The 22,285-nt window shown below is 38.2% G+C and overlaps 2 long non-coding RNA genes across 2 annotated transcripts in view; one reads left to right on the plus strand and one right to left on the minus strand.

The window, feature by feature from the left end:
- The window catches only part of LOC139136806 (uncharacterized), a 260,926-nt gene extending 255,612 nt beyond the window's left edge, over positions 1–5,314 (minus strand). The window contains exon 1 of the long non-coding RNA XR_011553247.1: positions 5,236–5,314. This is a non-coding gene — a long non-coding RNA (uncharacterized lncRNA). The remainder of the gene's footprint in view (positions 1–5,235) is intronic.
- LOC139136807 (uncharacterized) overlaps positions 1–22,285 on the plus strand; it is a 234,283-nt gene that overhangs the window by 177,064 nt on the left and 34,934 nt on the right. The gene's annotated exons all lie outside the window — the stretch shown is intronic.

Consider the following 22,285-nt stretch of genomic DNA (forward strand, 5'->3'; position numbering starts at 1 on the left):
GTTCTTGTTTATGTTTTTAGGGTTGCTTGTATACGTAAATTCATCGTTCAAGAAAATGTTCGAATGAGAAAGATTTAAATAATCCTTAGCTGATTATAATATGTTGCGCTATCCCCTTAATGCGATCAGTTTTTACGAAATAAAATGTAATGGATGGTTCGAGAGGAAGCGCTTCAGTTGGTTATACTGAATAATGACAAGTTTCAAATAATTTAAAATAATTACAAATTTAAAAGTGAAAGGTATACTGCCTTGGAAGATTTTGTTACAATCAAGTATTGCGAATAATTTCGGAACAGAACTCTACATAAGTAACTGAACATGTTGCACTTTTCTACTTACAAACTAATTTAGAGATGCAAGTTGGTGTTTCACTTTGCGATAAGCACTTTGTCTGCAGATCTTAGAAAGCATGATGTTTGCATGGAGGAGCGTTTGTGAAAGGGTTCTGTAACTTGTTGAAAATTAATATTTACTTAATCAGATCTCCAAGGACCTTGGGAACGTGGTTTGATAGACAGAAAATTCGACCGTCAAAAACGCAAGGCCATGTCTATTTCGCATAGGGTAAGTTTAGACCTGTTTATGGTGTAACAATCAACGACTTCGTTCGATGGCCCGATAATGATTGGCCTACAGGACTTGATGCTGTAGAACCGGATTCGACTTTAGGTGTATACTTATTTACGAGAAAAATTACGACGATACAAAAGGAAAAGTCTTCAGTCCGGCCAAAGTTGACGATATCCGATCACTTTCCTGATCACGTGATGACTTTGATTGCCAAATTGCTGTAAATTTAGAGGGTAACCTATGTCGTAGGCATAAAACCAGGCATTAAATATCGTTCAAATATATTTTTCACTATTTAACGAAACAACATAACTGTTTTCACTGCATTGCTTAGGGTAGAACGCACCTAGGGGGAAAGATATTCGGGCTTTCAAAGGTTTACGACACACTGTACTTTTTGTTAAATGTGTGGGGTCATTTCGAAGCTCATGAAGTAAATACAGTTTTCTACGGCTTATTTTTGTGAAAATCGAAAATTATATTTTTACTGTAGAGTTAATACAGGCATGGCGGTCACTTCAAGCATCGGTAAATGTAAGGTAATTTGTTTGGGTCGCACCAAAATTAGCAATCTCGAGGCGCGACGTACCCTTCACGACAAACAATCGAATTCTGCAACGGTGAAAACCCAGATTCCGGTATCAATCTTTAAAGAAAATCATCGGTGGGCTCACACATCACAACTCCGTTACTACTAGGAATAGAATAGCAACGTTGAAAACTGAATTAGTTATTGTTATTGATTTTTATATATAATTTCAAAAACTCCACAGGTTTTGAAACCGCTTTTCATGAAGATCGAGAGGGTTGAGTAGGATTGCGTAGTGGGTCTTTCTACTGTGTATAGTTTCACATTGCGCTCAGGGCCCCAACGCTAGCTTACCCATACATTTGGAAGTGTCACCCTGGTCGTATGTTATTTCCTCCTTTCTGTTCTAGTTGTCGAAAACAATGAAGAAGAGGTCATCATAAGGTCGTTGTCTGAAATCAGCTCACAATCATGGCCGGCAGGGACAACTATTCTCAGTACCATTACTACGTCCATGGACGGACTCTAAGAAACTACAATGTTACACTAGTAACAAAGTCAGCCCTTTTGTACACGGCATTACATTCAAATACATCTAGGAGATGAGTCAACTTTTTATTGTGACACATTATGGCATATACTGCACAATTGACTACGTTCATTTCAATAACCTTTGCGCTCTGAGTCCCAGTCGGTGAGTTTCCACACCTTACAATACTCAGTACAGTACAGTACTCAGCTGCAGAGTTTACCGACCAGTTATCCCAAAACGTACAATGATCAGGTATAATTAATGAGAAGCTCAAAAAAGCTTATATTAGTAAGTAATTAACAATATTTAAGCTCACCTTCTTAACGTATGCTACTGTGCGGGTTGTATAATGTCCCGGATGCTAGAGACGGCTGTATTGGTTTTATGGACTTTGACACTGGAAACAGAAGTATGTGTAAACATACTCTACTATTATCTTGCATGGTGTAGGCTGTTTTGCTGACCCTAACGATAAGGTCACAAAACGTAGACTAATCTAAACCTTCCAACTCAAATAACTGTGCATGTGAAATCATACGAAAATGTTGCTTTGTGGTCTAAGAGCCATCATCTTGACTTTGAAGATGAACGTGTATTATCCGAGTACGACCACACTTATTAATATTTAATAAATACTTTTTATGGATGTTCTCATACAACACACTTTTGAATGACATCTTGTATAAAATCTTCTCATTTCTTATTTTACAAAGCATATGGCAATATGTAAATATTTGCGAAAGTAGGTGCAATTCCCAATGCAACCACTCCCGATTTGCGCCTTTTCAGTAAAAAACCCAATCATTCCCCTGGAGGCAGTACGTTTTCTCCCTGTCGACAGTTTGCTATTGCGCCCTCACACGTTGATATTAACATTTGAGATACCAAAAACTGTCGCAGGGTCCGTAGACCTAGTTTTCTAGCATGGGCGGTTTTAACGTTTGCAATTTTCATCAATCAAACCACAAAGGCTATGCATTAATCACCCATGCAATTGATACTAATCGAATTTCACCGATAAGGGATTTGCCACCAGGTTTCATTATCCGTTTGTGGCGTCCTACGTGACAACTCTCGATTCAGAATTATATACTACTAAATCTCTGTACTATACACTTACAGGTGATGAACAATGTGATCTTGCGAATTTCCTGTTTTTTGGTATGCGCACATCATGTGCTCTCTTCTCGCCATATTAGTCTAGCGAAGACAAACTATTTTTCATAACACTTTTGACGAAATTATATGGTTCATTTTTATGTGATCTAGATTTCTCAAAGACACTTGCAATGACATAGTAATAATTCAAAATAAAAGAATGTCTATGAAATATGCCTCGCTGACACACCAATGGTTCTTGGGCATCATTGTTCATCTCTTAAAATACACAAACATCTACATAAGAATGATATCAAAAAAGAGAATGAAAGGAAGTACAAATACTGTCATTCAATCATAAGGACGAGTTCAAGGCTCATTTTAATTGAACTTGAAAGTGTTGCCTACAAAATCGTTAACTTTGTTCTTCTTTTAAATAAAGTTCAAATTATTCATCCCTTCCCGGCCTGCCATTCAATTGTTTGCCCGTTGGACGTGCAAGCAAACATCTTTGTTGTGTTGTCATGTTTTTTGAAACTTTCACAAAAGACTCACAATTTTGAAAATTCGTTCTAAAAAAGTAGTGTCATTATGCTAGATTTCCATCTTGTATAGATTTCAAAATTAAATGGCAATATTATTCCCTTCTATACCAAAAAACTGCAAAAACTGCTGACTGAGCAGTTTCTTTGCTCTCTTGCAAAATTTATCATTATGTACATTCATTGTGTGATCAGCAACACACATTTTTGTTAATGTCATCTGAAAGTAACTCATACAGGAATGTTTCAGAACTCTACTGTGCAGGAAATGGTTACACGTCTGTTTGAAGTTTGTTGTTTCTACATGTTTGATGGCTAAAATATTTCACATGAAAAGAGTTTAATACTGCATAAAGTCAAAGGAGAGGGCATATTTTCAAGGCGCCTATTCAATCCCAGGTTCTCACATTAGCAAATGTGTCAACAGCCCATTAACAGTTTATCATTCTTTTGTTTTCCATTGAATATTTTATCAAGTAAATAATATTTATATTAGATAAATCTGATAATTGAGTGGGGGCTTTAAGATGTATCTAAAAAAATATGATTGGAACACTACATTTCTCGTCATTTTTCTTTCCACTGTACCTTACACAAAGTCAGAAAAATTGCACAACTCTCTGACAAGTTTTGTGTGTGTCCTTGTTAAAATCATCACAAAATGGGGCAAAAGCCTGTTGAGAGTATAAATGTGTTGGGTAGCGGTGATTCGGGACTGTTTAACTTAAATAGAAGGGTTATTCCAGCCCAATTTTTTCTTTACATTGTTGTTATAATTCATTATAGAAGAGCATATACACAAATCAGAAAATGAAAAATCCCTTTAATTTTCAGTAGACCCCGCCTTCAAGTTGTCTCAGCACTCTGTAGCTTTGACTTAATTTGAAAAGTGAATTCTCATAGCATTCGTTGAATTTGAAAGACAAATATATCAGTTATTCATATTGTATGTTTGATATTATGCAACAAAAATCTGATGCAAATTTAGGTTTAATATTTGCACAGGCTAAGTGCCAAGATAATGTACATCAACTGTCAGATCTAATATCATTATTGACAACAATTTGTTTTACATGCACTACACACATGTCTCAACACAATAAAGAGTAAATTAAACAGTGCAACCACACATCAAATAAATAAGAGACATGCATACATGCATACATGTTTTTATGGCATAGGTGAGTCATAAATAAATTTCGAATCGGCAAGCCGGGGTAATTAAACATTCGCGTGTGAGGAGGGAGTTACTCAAAATTTCGGAATACGCGTGTCTATTCTTTCCGAGGCCGCCATGAATAATAACGGCTCCCAAATCAGGTATAATATATTTCCACTGATTGAACAATATAAACAGCACTGGCAGTGAAGTATTTGCGACTGCTTTGCGGCATTTAATAAAAGGGGAATTCGAAATTAGCGGTACTGAGGAGAAGCCCAATCTTTTCATTTTTTGATTCAACCTACTTTTCTCTTCATATCTACAGTGACACTCGTTATATGTCAGCTCCTGCTTTCTGTTATGGCAGGTAAAAACAATGTTAAAAAGGTCATGGAGGTCGTTGAGACAGCACCATATAATGGACGACTGTGCTCAGTATAAGACTGCAGTGCACTGCTAGCCCAGCAGGGACGTCGTCTACGTTTACTTCTACGTTGTGAACACAGCACGGCGGCGAAACATGATTTGTACAATGACACCATATGTCGCACACTGCATGAAATAATCAATTTAACACAACATGGAGATAACGTTTTTTACTTAAACTGATCATAAAATAACCTGTCCGCAGAATAGTTGCTGAGTTTTCAAAAGTCTGTTATACTGTGTGTTTACTCACTATTTTTCGGAAGAATGCAAAACTTTCTCTTAAACACAGCATTATCAGGCATATATATAATGAGAGACACAGAATGGCTGGTACAGGCCGTTCATTTTAACAACGACAAAGCTCACCTACCTCAGGTATGCTGCTGCGTATGTCGTCTAATGTCCCGGATGTCATATCCGACTGTCATGGCTTCATGGACTTTGGCTCTGGAAACAGAAGCATGTACAACTTTACCTTATCGTTATCATGTTTGCAGTGGGTTGTTGTGCTGACCCTAACAGAGAGGTCCCAAAGCTTAGACAATAAATCAAAACCTGTCCACTGTGCACTCAAAATCATGTGAATGTTGTTCGGTGATCTACAGGGCATCGTTCTGCTAATCGAAGTATTTCATGATTTGAAGTTAAACTTTATTCATCTGCATACTATCATACCTTGTATGATTCGTGATTTCTTGAGTAATAACTTTTGATTTAAAATGCCGTGTCTTTCGGCGGTATTTTCCGTTTTTCCTCACCAAATAAAAATTCCAGGTTTCTATTTACGTCATTAATGATATCTCCAGGTATCTAATAAAAAGACGCCAGTTACCACTTGACGCACCGTGCACATCAGCAGAATGTTATTACTGTACTATCAGAAAACGATCTTTCCTGTTATTTAGATTGTGTCAATTCGCAACCTGGACCCTCCTTTTCGCGTCTGTTTCCGTGGAATAAATTTTTAAAACTTTTCAAAGCAAATTGTAATGGCGCTCGCACACGTTGACATTATTCTTTTGTTTTTCACTGAGAGAACAATGAGAGATTAAAACATCTCCCACTGTGTCAGATGTGAAGTTTCCATCGACCAGTCCTCATAAACACAGGTCATGCGATATTCATCAATATAAATTAGTCGTAGAGGATTTTACCATCAAAAGAACAGTAACAGACTCATAGCAATAAGGGAACACTTTTGGGCCTCGACTTGGAATATTACTCAGTGTAGGAGAATAGTGTAGGATCTCAAACACTCACTTTCAACTATCGGTTCAGAATCGATGATTTCTAAATCTCTCTATCCCGCTCTTACACGTGACGAACTCTGTGATCTTACGCATTTCCCGGTTCGCGACATAGATCATAGAGGTCTCATTATTCGTCATAATATTGTGGCTCTGACACCTCACTTTTCACAACCCTCACACCGAAATGATTTGTTTTAACATTAAGTTTTGTATCAGGAATTCTCAAAGTCAGTAGCACAATGATATATCATTTTTCACGATCAAAACAATAGAATATTTACAGGATTTGGTCGTTGGCACATCGACAATTTCTTCACAGACAATTTTTGAGAGCATAAACACAGAAGAAAACAATCTATCTGTTGATCGGTTGGTGTTTTCCTAAAAAAGAAGCCTCGACTTCTTTGTATGAATCAGAAAGTGTTTTACACTCCTTATAGATGTCGCATTTTTATTCTTAATTGTTGTATCTGCTTTGATCTCTCAGAAGTGTGACGATCAGCTCGTACAAGCCTTGTCTCTCTTGCCAGATTTCGAACCTGCCCGTGTACTTATCCATGATAAATATGACTTGTTGTGTCATGACAACTGTAAATAGGTAAAGTAATCGAAAAATATATAAATATAAATGTTAAGAAAGGCACTGAAAGAAAGAAAATCTTGAATATTATTTAACTGTCACACCATTTACTCTTAAACCTTTCTTCTCCCTCTATAATAAATAATACAGTATTCAACCATGGAGACAAGTAGCATTTTAGTTGAATTCCATGAGATTGAAGGGTGTCCTAGTTTTTATAAACTGACCTTGTATTCGGAAGGGTGCATTTCATTCAAGAGGTAAAATAGTTAGTAATAATTTGATGTTGCACTTGTTATTGTCGACACATGCATCTAGCGATTTTTATGTCGATTTTGTTTTGCTTTTTTTTTTGAATTTCTTGTCTGACAAAGTAAGAGATACAATTTTTTCTAGATTTCTTTTTCATTTGCGCACTCAAGGATTACATTTTGGCCACGAACGCAGGATTTCCTATTTGGCACGTTTAAGGTTTCGGCCATGTAACCGGTACAAATTATAGAAACATGACACTTTCTATGATTAGACTTCTTTGGATTGTCTTCCAATTTACGCCATTAACATTGATGCTTGCAATTCTTTTTGAATCAAGAAGACTGAATAATAAAGTGTTGTAATTGTCAGTAATTTGATCGTTCCCCCTCCCCCGATTGCCTAACAATTTTATTGCAAGATATTTTTTTATTTTGCCGAGCCCACAAAGTGCGCCACCAGTGGTGAGGCGAGCAACCAACGAAATATTTCATCAAAACAGCTCTCCGTGACCGAAGCGAAGCAAGTACTGAAAATTAGACGATATTTTGCAAAACCCAAACAATAATGGTGATGTCTACCTAAATATTAAGTCTTAACTGTGTTTCTTAGACATCATACGTGGTGCGTGTTCAGGTTGTGTATTTAGCTCTGTCTGTCTTTGCTAGTCTGTCTTTAATGTCCCAATGATGATGTTATGTTTATATGTACAGTTGGTTAACACGTATGTTTGTCTGTATTTTTAGTTTTGCGTGTGTTCACAGAATTTAATCTGGTGGGTACTTCAAAAATATTTATATAATTCGTGGTAGGACAGAAATATGAATGAAGTAAAGACAATGTTGACAATTTACTGCCAACAGAGCAAACATATCCCAACACACCGTTGGGATTCGGTTCAACTTTGAAATTGGGATGGAGATAGTGATACACTATTACAAATTCGCAACGAAATACTTTGATAATTTGGCTCATTTAGGGGTTCTGGGGGTTTCCCTTTCAGGATTCTCCTCAAACAATTTCGTAATCTTTCGACAACGTTTTTGCCACAATCGTCATATCAATGAATGAAAATGCCCCTTTTATAACTTATTGTTTGCCTCTCGAAATAATATTCCACAATTTTCTATTTCCTTCGCCAGTCACTTCTATAGGTATGTGCCAAATAATGCTAGGTACCATAAATTGATGCAGTCAGCATATTAGCTACAATTGCCCACCTTAAAGGACACATTCCAGATCTTAAAGCAGTTCGTAAATTTTTCCATCACTGTTTTCCAGTTTTGTCTAGATGTGTTAGTGTTTCCAAAACCAACCCCAAAGATCTGCAAAACTTTGTCTGAAAAATCTATTCTTCCAGTGAATCAGTGTGGTTTTTAAAACTCCCTGCCCTAACCTTTAGATTTCGTCTTGTTCAGCTTCACACCTGTTGCTCTTTAATATCAGTTGAACATTTTCAAAGACTGTGTAATGCTTTCTACGTTTATCAATATAAAGTTGCAGCATCTTCATAACTCTTAATTTTTTTCTTTATTGGTGTCTGGTGGAATGAAACTTGCTATGTTGTCATCTTTACGAATATTTTAGGCTAGCTCTTCTGCTGCCATAATATACAGTAATGATGATAAGGGGCACCCTTGTCTCACACCCTTATGAAGTTGAATACTGCGAGAAAGAAAGCCATTGCACTTTATTTTAATTTACATGTAGTATTGTTGTAAATAACTTTTATGCACTTTATGAAGTCATTGCCAATGTTTTAAATTTGTCAAGGACTTGCAAATGAAAATCTCTATTAAGCCTATCAAAAGCTTTTGTTTGGTCTAGATTTATGACAATAAGAGGTTTATTGGTAATTTTGGCATACTCAGTAATATCTCTGGTGACGACAATATTGTCACCTATCTTCCGTCCGGGGATGTAACCACACTGATCTGAGTTGCATATTTTGGCCAATCACCTTCCGCACAGACTCTTATAGTACACATTGAAGAGACTTGTTAGTTTCCAGTTGTTTAATTCTGCCTTATCCACCTTTTTACATAGCAAAGAACACTTAATCAAGTTTCTTAATGCTGGTCATTTTCCTGAGTTAACGCAAGAGTTAAATATCTCAATAAGGTCAGCCCCATCTATCCTTATGATGATTATATGCATAGCGCCCTCTGTCAGAGATGTCATCGATAGTCGAGAATCACTTAAACGTGACCGCAAAGCAACACAAGCAAAGTGGGGTTTGTTGGTTTGTCATTAACAATAATTGGATTGAATAATTTTAAATATACTATATCAATGAACAAAATATTCATAATCCCCAACAATAAGCCAATAATTGGATCATTATTATTAGGACAGAATGGCTACTGAAGCGAAAACAATTAGTCTGTTGTTCTTGCTTTGCCTGAGAGTACATGTATGTATGTTTCCATGAGTGAGTGTGTGTGTGTGTTTGTGTGCGTGTGTGTGCGTTTGTTTGTGTGTGTGTATGTTTGTTTCTTGGTTTGTTTTCAGTTTAACTTTCAGCCACAATGCCTACAGTTATTTCCTATTAAAGTGAATGTAAATAGCGTCTTCAACAGACTCGCGTAGTTCAGCCTCCTTCGCTTGGAGACCAATTCATCCGCGATCTCTTTAGCGCCATTATGAAACGTTCACATCGCATGGACAAACACCCAAAGCTGAAAATGTTTAGCTTAGACTTTCAAATTTCATCTAAAAACTATGAATTTTATAAGTCCAATTTGGAAAAGTAGTTAACTCTTTACATACCTGTCTTCAAGTATAATCAGTAAATAAAGTGTATGTATAAAACCCTTGCATTATCGCTACTACGTTCATGCTGTTGAAAACATGCAGAATATCATTATGATCAGGCCCTGTACATGTTGACAAGGGCTGCCAAAAAGCCCGAGAGGGGTATTCCTAATCTTTTCAAACGGGGGTGTGCCGTCAACGTCGAAAACATCTACCCATGAATATATTACAATAATACGACCCACCGTTAGGGATTGGCTTGACAAATTTGGGGAATGCTTAACTTTATTCTGTTGCAAGTGAAGGTATATCTGAAACGTAGAAAATTTGCTTTGTTATCAACAAATGCTAAGGCGTTTTTGGATGAAAAATCGGCCTAATTTTAGGGATTTTTACGTGAAAAAGTGATCCATTCGGGCGGCACATATCGGTTCACCTTCTATGGGAGTTACCCCGGGGCCAAAAGTTCCCTTCCCTTACTTTCAACCACGTAATCACCTTAGTCAACGGTATTGCCATTGACGATTAACTCACACGAGTACTATTGTCACGATCCTAGTCCCTACTTGAAAATAATAACTTTTGATTTTTAACGACAGACAATGTGCCTTTAATACATGGTTTTACCAGGCTTCCTAGGCACGATCAATTGCAAGATTGCTGTCCGTCGCACAGCAAGAACTTTCTAACGGAAACGTTTGACTTTGGAGATTTGTCTTTGCAATAATCGTCTCGTAGCCTGACTTTAAAAACTCTTTTAAAGCTTTTTATCTCACTTGTGATCTTATCTAACGTCGGTTTAATTCAACAAAAATATCTAAAACTACATGTATAAGGCCATGCGATTCGTCTTTATGAAAAATTAAGAAAAACGAACGTAACAGCATAAAAATACTGAGGGCGCTATTTCCTTGCTGGTTGAAAATTTCTATGGATTTCCTCAATAAATTGATTTCAAGTGTGGCATGTCAGAACTTGGGATAGTCGCGAGGAATTTAGTATCAAATAAATATTTCTATCAAACAAGCAATAACAAACGAGGTAAAAGTGACTGGTCTGACAAAATTTACGATGACCTTCCAAAGTTAGTCGGATTTTCGTGCACACAACGTTTCAAGTATCGTATGTATAAAAGTCATTGCACGAAAATTGAAGTTTTAGGTTACCCGCGCCAGCGAGCTACCTGTCTTTGAACAGAAAACGATATTGCCCATTTGCTGAAATATCATCAATCGATAAACCGACTTCCCTCTGCGTGCAATCCCCGACCAAACAATATATCCTTTTCCTTTCATGATCTTAACCAAGGTATGAACAAGCGCCAACAGATCTAGACGAGCGGGCTAACGTTAACCCACGACAGTGTGCAAACTAACACTTTCTACAGATAGTATATTAGCCAAGGTTGTCTGTCTTTGCTTGTCCCTGAGATAATTTTTTTCTGTTGATCTGTCTGAGGTGCCTTTGTCTGTATTTTTCGTTGGCAGAGCGGTAAATAACTTGGGTTAATGGCTCTGTGCGTAATTAAAATTACTTTGCTAATTACTAGTTTCTGGATGTTTGCATGACGCTGTGAAAACGATTATGTCTCTGTGTGTAGGTATCCAAACACCAGCCTGTGAACGCCCACTGAGTGAATGATACGATGCAGTAATTTTGGACGCGTAATTAGCATAGAGGCAAACCTCACAACATCATTGTCAGGGTCCGAGTTGCTATTTGCAGAAAATTACTCTCACTAGATGTTGAACATGAATTATAGGGTCTTGAGTACATTGTACTGCTAAGTTTTGTAGCGCTCAATTGTAAGATTTCGTCCCCTAACGATTCTTCAGCATTGACAAGAGTCTGATGATCGCTTTTCGTCATCATCGTTGACACGAACCAGTTTTAAGCAAACTTTTAAACTTTAATCCCGCATGTAATCTCATTTCAACATTTCATCATCAACTCACATCAAATGAAATTCTATGTAACTACGTATGTAATCTAGCACTTTACTTTGAAACGTGGCTACAGAAGGCATTCAGAACAGACATGAACGCTGACGGAGTGCTCTGCTTTTCTCGATAGGTCAACATTTCCGTGGGCTTGGTTGCTCCCTGTGTAATGTTTTGTGCGTCTTCTCTCGAGAAATCTTCGTATTTCGAGGTGAAACGGTTGCGCAATCATTTGTCCTCGGACATCCGAACATGACTTTGACAATTGACACGGTACTGTCTCTGCAAGGTTTCTTTCGCGCCCATGCAGAAAAAATCGACTGGGGAGAAAGTAGAAAATTAAATTGTCAAAAGATTTTCTTTTCAAATATCTCTCTCATAGCGTGATTTTACAAGCCTAGTTCAGTTTTTCTATTGATAGATCATCGTGACCCCTGTTTCTAGATAAAATTCCTTTAACCAAAACTGTTTGAACTTTTATCACTAAAATGTTGCACTTTAAAGTGAAAACATTGAATACACCCGCCATAATAAAGTAATTTCACAACATCGCTCTTTGGAAGATCGTCTCGATCTTAGTAGTCTCAATTTTTCCATCTTACTAAGTCACCGAATCATGTCCTTATGATGATGCTATGCATAGCGCCCTCTGTCGGATATGTCATCGATTGCTGAGAATCACTCAGCCGTGACCACAAATCTACAGAGGCAAAAATAAGATTTGCTGATTTGACACAAACAAAAGTGGAGTTAATAATTTAAAATACACTGAATTACTGAACAAAATATTCATGCTCTGCCACAATAAGCCAATAATTAAACTTTTATTATCATGGCAGAATGGTTAAAGAAACGAAAACAATTAGTTTGTTGTTCTGGCTTTGTGAGTATATGTGTTTTAGGTTTGTTTTCACTTTTACTTTCAGCTGCAACACCAACAATTGAAATAAATATAAATAGCGTATCCAATTGCTCTTGCCTCCTTAGCTTGCATTTTAAAATGGAGACAAATTTATCAGAGATCAATTTAGCATTGTATTAAACGTTCAAATCCCACAGACAAGCGCCCAGAACTGCAACCATTTGACAGGGACTTACAAATTTCATTTAAGAAACTATGAGATTCGAAGTCTAAGAACGAAAAGTGGCTAATTTCAATTCAACGCGATTACCTTTGACACAAAATTATTGACATGATCCGAGTCCCGATTTCAAAAAACTACTTTGATTAAAAGCAACTAACAAGGTGGCTTTAAGTCATGGTTTTGATAGGTTTTCAGGACACGACAAATTATAAACGTCATTGGCAGAGCAAGAATTTTCTGATGAAAACATTTTAGTATGAAGATTCGTATATTTTGTATGATCCAGTAGCATAAATGTCAAAAATGCTACGCTTGTAATATTAATCTCACATGTGATCCTAGCATGACAATCTAACGTCGGTTCACATTCAATATTTCAGAAACTACATGTGTAATTCGATGGGGTTCATCTCTGTGAAAAGTTGACAAAAACGAACGAAACGTCAAAAAATAACCGAGGGCGCAATTTTCCGCGCTGGCTGAAAATTTTAGTGGATTTCGATGATAAGTGGATTTCACTTGTGACAATTCAGGATTGGAAATGTTAAACCGTGACAGTCGTGAGGCATTTAGCATTATCCAATGAATATTTTTTTCTTTCGTTATTTGTTTTACGTTAGTTTGCGGCCTTATTTGTCATTCCCTGAGTTTGATCTCGTCTTTACTGTAACAAGAAATGCGCTGTAAATGGCTACCGCTACAAAATTAACAATATTTACCAAACCTAGTTTCAAATATCGTTTGACATAAAAGCCCGGTTACCCGAAAACCAATTGCACGGAAATTGAAGTTTGAAGCTGCTCGCCACAATGGGTTGCCTATCTCTGAACGCAAAGCGATGGCGCCCTCTAGCGGCAGTATCATCAATTAATAAATCTGCGTACAATTCCCCGGTAATGCAAAATCCTATTCCTTGAAAAGCGCCCTGAGACTGACGGGCTAACGCTAGAATAGTATCAAAACACAATCCCTCTACAGTCCCTCAAATCAACATTTTCTGTCAAGAGTATACTGGCCGAGGTCCATAGGATTGAACAATCCAATAATGATATCTTCTTTAATGTCCAAATATTTGTAGAGTTATGATTTGCCAATGAGCTCCCTATAAACGACTTTTAAAATCTTGGTAGCAACAGTAATGCCAAATTTATGATATAGGTAGGAAAGGGGGAATAATGCCATTTGCCTGTATAATGCTATGCACTCATCCATTACATTTTGCAGATAATATCGTCGAACATGTCCAAGTTAGAGAGTTCCAGCAGCATGAGACCTGAGTGCTCTAACATGAATAAGATATCGATATTATCCGATAAAAGAGTGTTTTTGGCATTTCCACTGACACACTTCTAATATTAGATTTTTAACATAGAAGGTAGACGATAGTATCGAGGTTATCCTATATAACCCGGTAAACCAGCATGTCGGCCATCGGCCACTGCGTAACTCTCCTAACATTAGACTCTAACTCAGATGTTATTATCGATTTTATCCGATAATTTCCGATAAAACAACGTATCGGGCATCATCCACTCCCTAACCTCTCTAATATTTGACTCAAACTTGGAGAACTTAGACAGTATTATCACATAATGCCTAAAGTGCCAATGTCGCGATATGTTCTCTGTGTGTTGTATATTATTAAATCGATCGTTGAATTGTCGGAACCATAAAGGCACACCCCATGCTGGTTTTAGTTTACTTTGTTAGGGTGCATGAATCTGTATGGGACAATAGTTTGTGTTGCACCCCGCTGACTTCGTCCATAGACTCTCGAGAAAAACGAGAGTCTATGCTTCGTCCAGGCGTGATCGGGAAAATAGCCCAACAGTTTTGTGATGGTGCATCACACATGAGGCGTCAAGTAGCTTGTCTAGGCGGGAGGTCTCGAATGATAGGCCGTCCGAAACTACATACACTCACAGTCAAGGACTGTCTGTGATAGATACTTATAGACTGCAAAGAAAGCTCACACGCATGTTTAATAGCAAAACCTGGATTTCAAATTTCCGAGAAGCAATCAAATGAAAGGATTATTTTGCACCACACATTCATTATATCTAATTATATTATATCATGCTACCATGCGCCATTCTGATTGGACGAGAGCGATGCTAAAATATTGTTTTAGCACTGACAGCGGTGGTAAAACGGGCCCCTAAACTAGCATTTTTGAAAATTGCCCGGTCAGTGCATTTGAACGATGTGGCTCTGAACTTAATCCGAAACAGTCCGCTTTGTTTCAAAGACCGAGTTCAAATTTCGATACAGAGATAAAATACGGTTCTGTAACTCACCTCTTGGTAAAAATAAGCGGTCTATGATGAAAGAAATCTCCGAAGCAACACATTTATTTTGGTATGATGATGTACAAAATTGTATAGGGTAAAACAGCGCACTGTGTAGTTTGCTTGATCGATTCAGGAGTCGAGACGCGACATACCGCTCTTCAAGACGAAGCTACTGTTCGTTCATACACAAATAAATTGAAACTTCCTCACACTAACGGTACGTCAAATATTCCTTCCTAAAGTTTGGGCTGTAACAGACCAGGGTGTTCTAACGATGTAGCCCAAGAACTTGAAGAAGTTCAAAATAACAATGCGATAATTCCTGGCGACTGCGACGAAAATCGCTGTGCCAGCGTCCAGCTCTCGCTAGCGCTGAATCGGGCAACACACTCTGCAGGCATATTACAACTGTTCTTACAGTCGCCGTTATCCATGTCTGGATTTAATATTTCAAAACTGCACGTTTTCTGGCACAAATTATCCATCCAAAATATCCATCAAAAATAGAACCTGTAACCCCACTGCACCACCTCCTCCTCTGTCTGAATGTTACGACGGTTGGCGCACACCCGACTGACAGTGAATAAGACAAATCTATTTTTAGTGTAGGCCTACTACGCCAAAAAAAGCCAGCGCTATTGTTTTTATGTAAATTTACGAAAAAAATTGTTACTTTTTCTTTTGCTTTTGCTTTGAACTCTTGACCCATTTCTGTGTCTGAAGCAGTTCGTGTTGCATGTAAATATTAATGAAATTTTGATGAACGTAATGCGTATGTTATCGTAGGATATTGTGTTCGTGTGTTGTCAACGTAATCCAAACTTATAAAAATGCTCGGTCTCGGGCGATGATTTTCCGACGTTCGATCTCTCAGACGTCCTTTTTCTGCATTTTGGGCTGAAACTGACGAAAATGCCGGACCAAGACGACAAAGACACACAAGTTGATATAATATAATAGCAATAATCCCCTTCGCAGTCGGGTATACACTCGATTTTGGTACAATTCGCTCCATATAGCACTCGCCTATCGGCTCGTGCTATATGTCGCGCATTGTACCAAAATCTCGTGTATACCCTCCTGCGGCGGGGGTTATTGCTTAACTACATCAATTTCCATGTAGTGCTATTGTTTTGCATAGATATTGCAGAATTCAAATTGGTCAGAAAGCCGTGTTTTTAGCCAAGGGCATAACCTAACCGGCGTTTGCCTTTCAAAGTAATAATTTATAGAAGTTTGCCGCGACAGAATTCTATGTGACTATAGTCGATATACAGTGTGCACACCGCTGGCGTCCGTCTATTTTGCTATTGTTTGGTAATATACTCTGGAACTGAAAGGCCTGTGATCTGAAGTACACAATGAAGAAATACCGGAATACTGAAAATCTTAATTTTGTCTCTTTCATTCACTAATATGGGGAAAATTGTTGTTTGAAAAAGACGGACAGACTTCTTCAACAGTATTTACACACAGTGTCTGCTAGAAATTCAAGTTATAAAAAACGAGCGATGCTGACAATGGTTATTCTACCTGATAAATCGGCTCGTTTACCACCTACTTTCTGAATGCAATGTTAAAATGGAGGTGAAAAGGTATTTCTCAGGTCCTACCCATTTTAAACAGTTTAATAAGCGGACATTTTATGAATGAATTTAGCCATTAGTGGCATAATTCTGAAGGCTTTGTTGCCATCTCATCGTTGTCACCGTCTTCACACACTGTCTTCACAAATGTCGTGTCGAGTTTAATTGCTACCATCAGCACCTCATATGGTAAGTTATTCCTCCACAGAACCGTTGAAAATGTCACCAAAAAAAACAAATGAAAGGGTTCGTTTTAATGTCATGATCATTCTATCTGTAAATATGTCCCTCTTCCTTCCAGCGCATACCAGTTTCAGAATCCATTGCTGAATTTTGCAGACAATACTGCGTTTCCGTACCCTACCCGAGGCGTTCTCCTTGAGATCATGGAGGTAGAACCAGAGACGTTCGCGTTGATAACTCTTCTTAACTTGCCAGAAAACCTGCATGGTAAAACTCTTGATATTTTATTTCATGTTATTACACCATAAAAAATAATTCTGCTAAGATACTTAGAGGGAATTAGCAAAGTGAAAATGTATTATAATCCACATCTCCTAAATTCATGTAGATATTCAATCCACTGCTCGGTCTAATTTGTTTTATAACAGCATGGAGGTAGGAAGAGATATCTGCTTCCAAAATCAGAAAAAAATTATCTGTACAGAGAGAAATTCTGTTACGATGAAAATCACGCGTGTCTGCTTCGACATTTCATTGATTCCGGGCGGATGTTCTTTGTGGAAGTCGTGTTATTCCAAAACCATAATCGTCGGAATCATAAAGGTACTCTACAAGCAGGTGATAGTTTATTTTGTGAGGGTGTATGACTCACGCACAGATTAGAACAATGCGACAGTTTGTGTTGCACCCTGCTGGCTTCGTCCAGAAGTGGATGGAAACAGCCTAACAGCTTTGTGTAGCTTGATCCGATACGGGGCGTCAAGCGGCGTGTCTCGGAGGGCTGTCTGAAGAGGAAAAATGAACTTTGGGATATCGAAGGCAAAGATGGTCATTTGAAATACGAAATACTGTCATTATTTTGACATGAAGTAAGCACTGCTGAGAGCGGCTTCATTTTTTGTCGAGCTAAACGTCAAATTGAGGGCTCGGGACGCTAGGTAACTGAATGCATGTGTGATGATTACCACTGGATGAAACGGACAGAAAACAAACTCTTCCCTTAATTTCGTATCTTCAAAATACACCTTAACATTGAATGGAAGCCACAAACTTGATTTCTTTTCATGAATGGGATTAATGAGTCTATATTTTGTCTCATTCGCACGGGTACCTTCGGTGTCACGTGATCACTTCTGACCGTCACCCTCTGTGAATAAAACGCAGTTTACTCTTTCCATGGAAGCTGAGACAACTTTCCTGCAACCTCAATTTCAAACACAGTCCCTCCTGTGCTCCGACCTTTGCAGAAAGTTGCAGAGGTGCTTGAAAACAAAGCTATGGTGTATCGTCTTGACGGATTATACTTGAATGCTCTATGCATTCACAGCAAACACTGTTCAGAGTGGTGCACTTCCTGTCGAACAAAGACAGGAATTAAGAAGTGCATGATGGTGTTTTAACAATCTTTCAAATTGTATAAAGCGGAAATAGTATGATCATTGGAAATCATGTTTTCTCAGACTGGTGACGCGGCATGCTTTGTGTTCCATGGTCGTCTCGGTAGACTATTGCCTTTCATATTAAAATGAGCTCCAAAGGTGTTAAACTTTTTGGAGGCTTTGTTTGTGGTTGATGATTACACGAGATTATGCGAAAAATACGACGAGATGGCATCGTACTGCCAGTCGCGTAGCAACCATAGTTACTTTGTGAGCTCTCAGGCCAGAAACACTGCTTCACGCCAATCAAAACATAACATGGCGAAATTTGCACTTGAATACGTTAATTTCCAAACGGTCTCAGGGGAATATAACGACTGCGAGTTTTCGCGGTGTGTGCCATACGCGAAGTATAGAACTGATTGACGTGCACGCGATACAATCAAAACTGAACGGGATTAAAAGACATTATTTGTCTAAAAGGGAATGGCCAAATATCGATAATTTTGGTAACTACATATTGTTGAAATGTCGGGCGTCGACTTGCGAAGGTTAATCACTTGTTGGCAAAGTGCAGCCATTCGCGACGCATTTTGGTATTGTATAATACGCGTGGTTTTATAGAAACAGCTTTTGTGATATCCTTGCATCAGGAAAAACTAAATCTGTTAACCGGGGTTTCATTCTTTTGAAAAAACGAAGTAAAAATTTTGGCATTTCGAAATGCTACCAATTCGGAAACAGCTAACCACGTTGAGTAACCCGTTTTAGCAATTGCTCGTCAAAATGTGACACGGAAAGCCGATTACGTCTTTGGACCATAATCACTTGGACAAGTTTACTAATCTACTTTGTGGCGATAATCGCGTGTTGACCTTGAATTATTATACGATTACACCTGGTTACCAATAAACATTTCCGTAGAGTCCGGCAAGTGCTTGTTACAACGCCGGGTTACAACGGCACTGTGTGGTGTCGCTGCGGTAAATCATAGACTCTCGTTTTTCTCGAGAGTCTATGGGTAAATCACCAAAAATGCCTTTCTTTTTCTGGGGTCAATGACCGCCTTTTGTGGCCGATTCATATGTTGTCTCCTGCCCTATCTATATACCGACTTGAAACAATGGCGCTTTATAATCGTAAAAGTATCAATTCAACGAGGACGCAATGTAACACTGATACTGACGCCTGTTTGATTAGGCGGATCAGAAACTAATCCGATAAACATGGACCCTGGACTACCGTGATGAACTCGTAATCTGTACATGTAGAAGCGCAAACCATAGTCAGTAGAGGGGGAACTACGTCCACTGTCTATGTGCAAACCAAAAAATCTTTTGTCAGTATCATCAGACTCTAGCTGTAAGACCTGCCGCTGTGGGCGCTAATTCCTTACAAAATACCGACATACTCGCGTTACAAAAAGGATACCAGCGGAACGCCGTCAAACTGTTGTATCGGTTTAACCATGGAGGTAGGAAGAGTCTACCTCTATGAATAAGCTAGCAAAATGACACCTTTTTGAAGTGTTTTTTTTTATTTTGCTTATCGGAACATTCGTTTCCAAGATAAACTATATTCCACAAAGACCATCCGCTGATGCCAACCAATAACAATAATACCTTTATTTACAAAATAACTATTTACATCGATGTTAGACATATTGTTTTACGTGTTGAACTTCGCTATCGGTAAAAATCACCATCGTTCTTGTAAAATAAGTTCTAGATTAATTAAAATTCATTGTTAATTAGAAAATAGATGAGGTAATGATCGACCCCTTTACATGAAATAGACAAGCTGTCGTGGGGGCTGAGATACAATTGCGAGAACCATGGAGTGAAAACGTAGAATCGCTTAGCACCCACTCTTTCAATATAATTTTGAAAGGTCGTGTCAAACACAGCATTGACGCCTCGTTAAAACGATTCTACGAGTGTCAAATTTCGATATACATATCGTTTGTGGTAGAAAGCAGATCCAAGAAAGTTGAATGGCATATCTTTACTGATTTTACTCAAACTTCTTTGATCATATTTCAAACGTAAATTGATTTCTAGATATATTTTATTAAAGGGTATCTTTGATAAGGAGATATTAACTTCTTAGAGTCTATGTCGACGACGCTGTCTCGGCAGGTGTAAGTGACGTGTACATATGTTATATTTTCTCTTGTTTTCAAGAAATGAATACAGTTTGCCAAACTTACAAACTTACTTTTGACATCCGCGACATTTCTGATCAACAAAAGTTCGAAAGTTTGCTCGTTTTTGTCCTGCTTTATTTGGTTGGTTCTCTCCCAATGTTTCCATTTCCCCCTTGAATGTGTCTGTTCAATGGTGTTGTTCGGTTGGGTTTTTTTTTTGCGCTATTGTTACTTAAATTGAAAACGTTTTGTTCTTCACAAAACTATTCATAAGAGTTTGGCTCTACAGAGACCCCGCAACGCCAGGGTCTACCGTTTTACAAACAGTGGTAGCTGTGTTTCCAACATTTGTAAAAGCAACGGGGAAAATATTATGCCATCGGTGTCTTTCTGATTTCACCGAGTAAATACAAATTGATACGCAGGAAGCTACGTGCCTCAGGGGTGTTTATCACGTGACATAAGGCAAATATTCTTCTCATAGAATTCTCCTATGCCTACAGTCGGCTAAGCACATCAATATGATTTAATCAAACACAAGCAGTTTGATGAAAATTAAGTCCTATAGAATACAATCAACAGCATAGGGAAATACGAAGTTTATTGGTTTTGTAAAACTTTCTTTTATGCTTTTAATTACTCTATCAATCCAAGCTGAGCATATTTACTTAAGTGCAGACACGCCCGGATGTGGACTTTGGCGCTTAACACCTAATTTTTCCAACAAACAATAATCAAATGACGAGCGCGCTTCAGCCTCCCTCGAAAAATGAAAATATTATGACATGAGATTAAGTATGCATGCATCCTGATTTGTATGACAATTGCATCGGTCTTTTTCTTCATGTCCTGCTTGGTCCAACCCTCCGGTAAAACTACTTCTCATTGCTGCTTTCTTGTGAACGATCTTTGCTTTTCCGTTTTCCACATTTTGTTTGTAGTGTTTCCCTTTTATGTTTGGAATATTCTGATGTGTACCACCTGTAGTGATGCATACAGTAGCTTCAATTGCAGACAATCATGCATTGTATCGCAAGCGTGTCGATCGGCACGACCCCAAGGTGTTTACCGCGGCTCGCATTTCCAAACAAGGAACGTGTGGCTGGATTGTATAAAACATTACTGCTCCAAACGCGCGGAGACAATCGTTACAGCATTGGGGTCAGACTGGTCCTAGTCCTTTCTCTTTTCTCGGGCGTATGCGGCAGTTTCAGAGACTGCCGGCCATGGCACGATCTACGCGACAACCTGCTCGAGTATACTGTGGAGGTACCATGGTATGATGCAGATCTGTGTGCTACGTTACCTCCAAGCTTCAATATACTCTGTTTTGATATTGATAATGTGACCCAACCGTTTGAAAGATGACGGTTATCTCGACTTGCTTGCCTACAAGTCAATAAGTTATCGATGAATAATCTGATGTTGCAGATACCCATCTTAGTCAAAGCAACGTTTGAAAGGAAATTTCGCATTGGCTCACTCCGTGAAAGAGTGGAAATACCTGTCCACAAAAAGTTCAGTGTGAAAGTAATTCTCCATCGACGACCAAAGAACTGTTACGTAAAGTCATTTTTCCATGACAACAAAAAGCTGTCTTCTGAACTGGTGATAAAGTTAGATTGAAAAACCAATTGCCATGATGTGTTAAAAGTATGTTATCTTTTCGTGAGATTCTAGGACTGACTTTTTACTTTTATCGACCAAAGAAGACTATTTTAGCAATGTAGACTACTTCGACTTTCCGCACTCAAACAAAACATTGGCCAGTCTCCAATCAATAAGTTACTTATACAAAACAAAAAAGCATCAAGTTGACAACTGCAGGACCTAGAAATGTTGTTATAGAACACTTGCAGCATATTTACATCACAATACTGTATAAAATTATAAAGCTTTCATCTAAACGTCAGACGACTACCAAATGTCATCGTCTGAGTTTGTACATAGCCCGCTAACGACTGTTTATCGAGA

Source organism: Ptychodera flava, chromosome 7 (genome assembly GCF_041260155.1).
Source record: "Ptychodera flava strain L36383 chromosome 7, AS_Pfla_20210202, whole genome shotgun sequence".
Taxonomy (NCBI): Eukaryota; Metazoa; Hemichordata; class Enteropneusta; family Ptychoderidae; genus Ptychodera; species Ptychodera flava.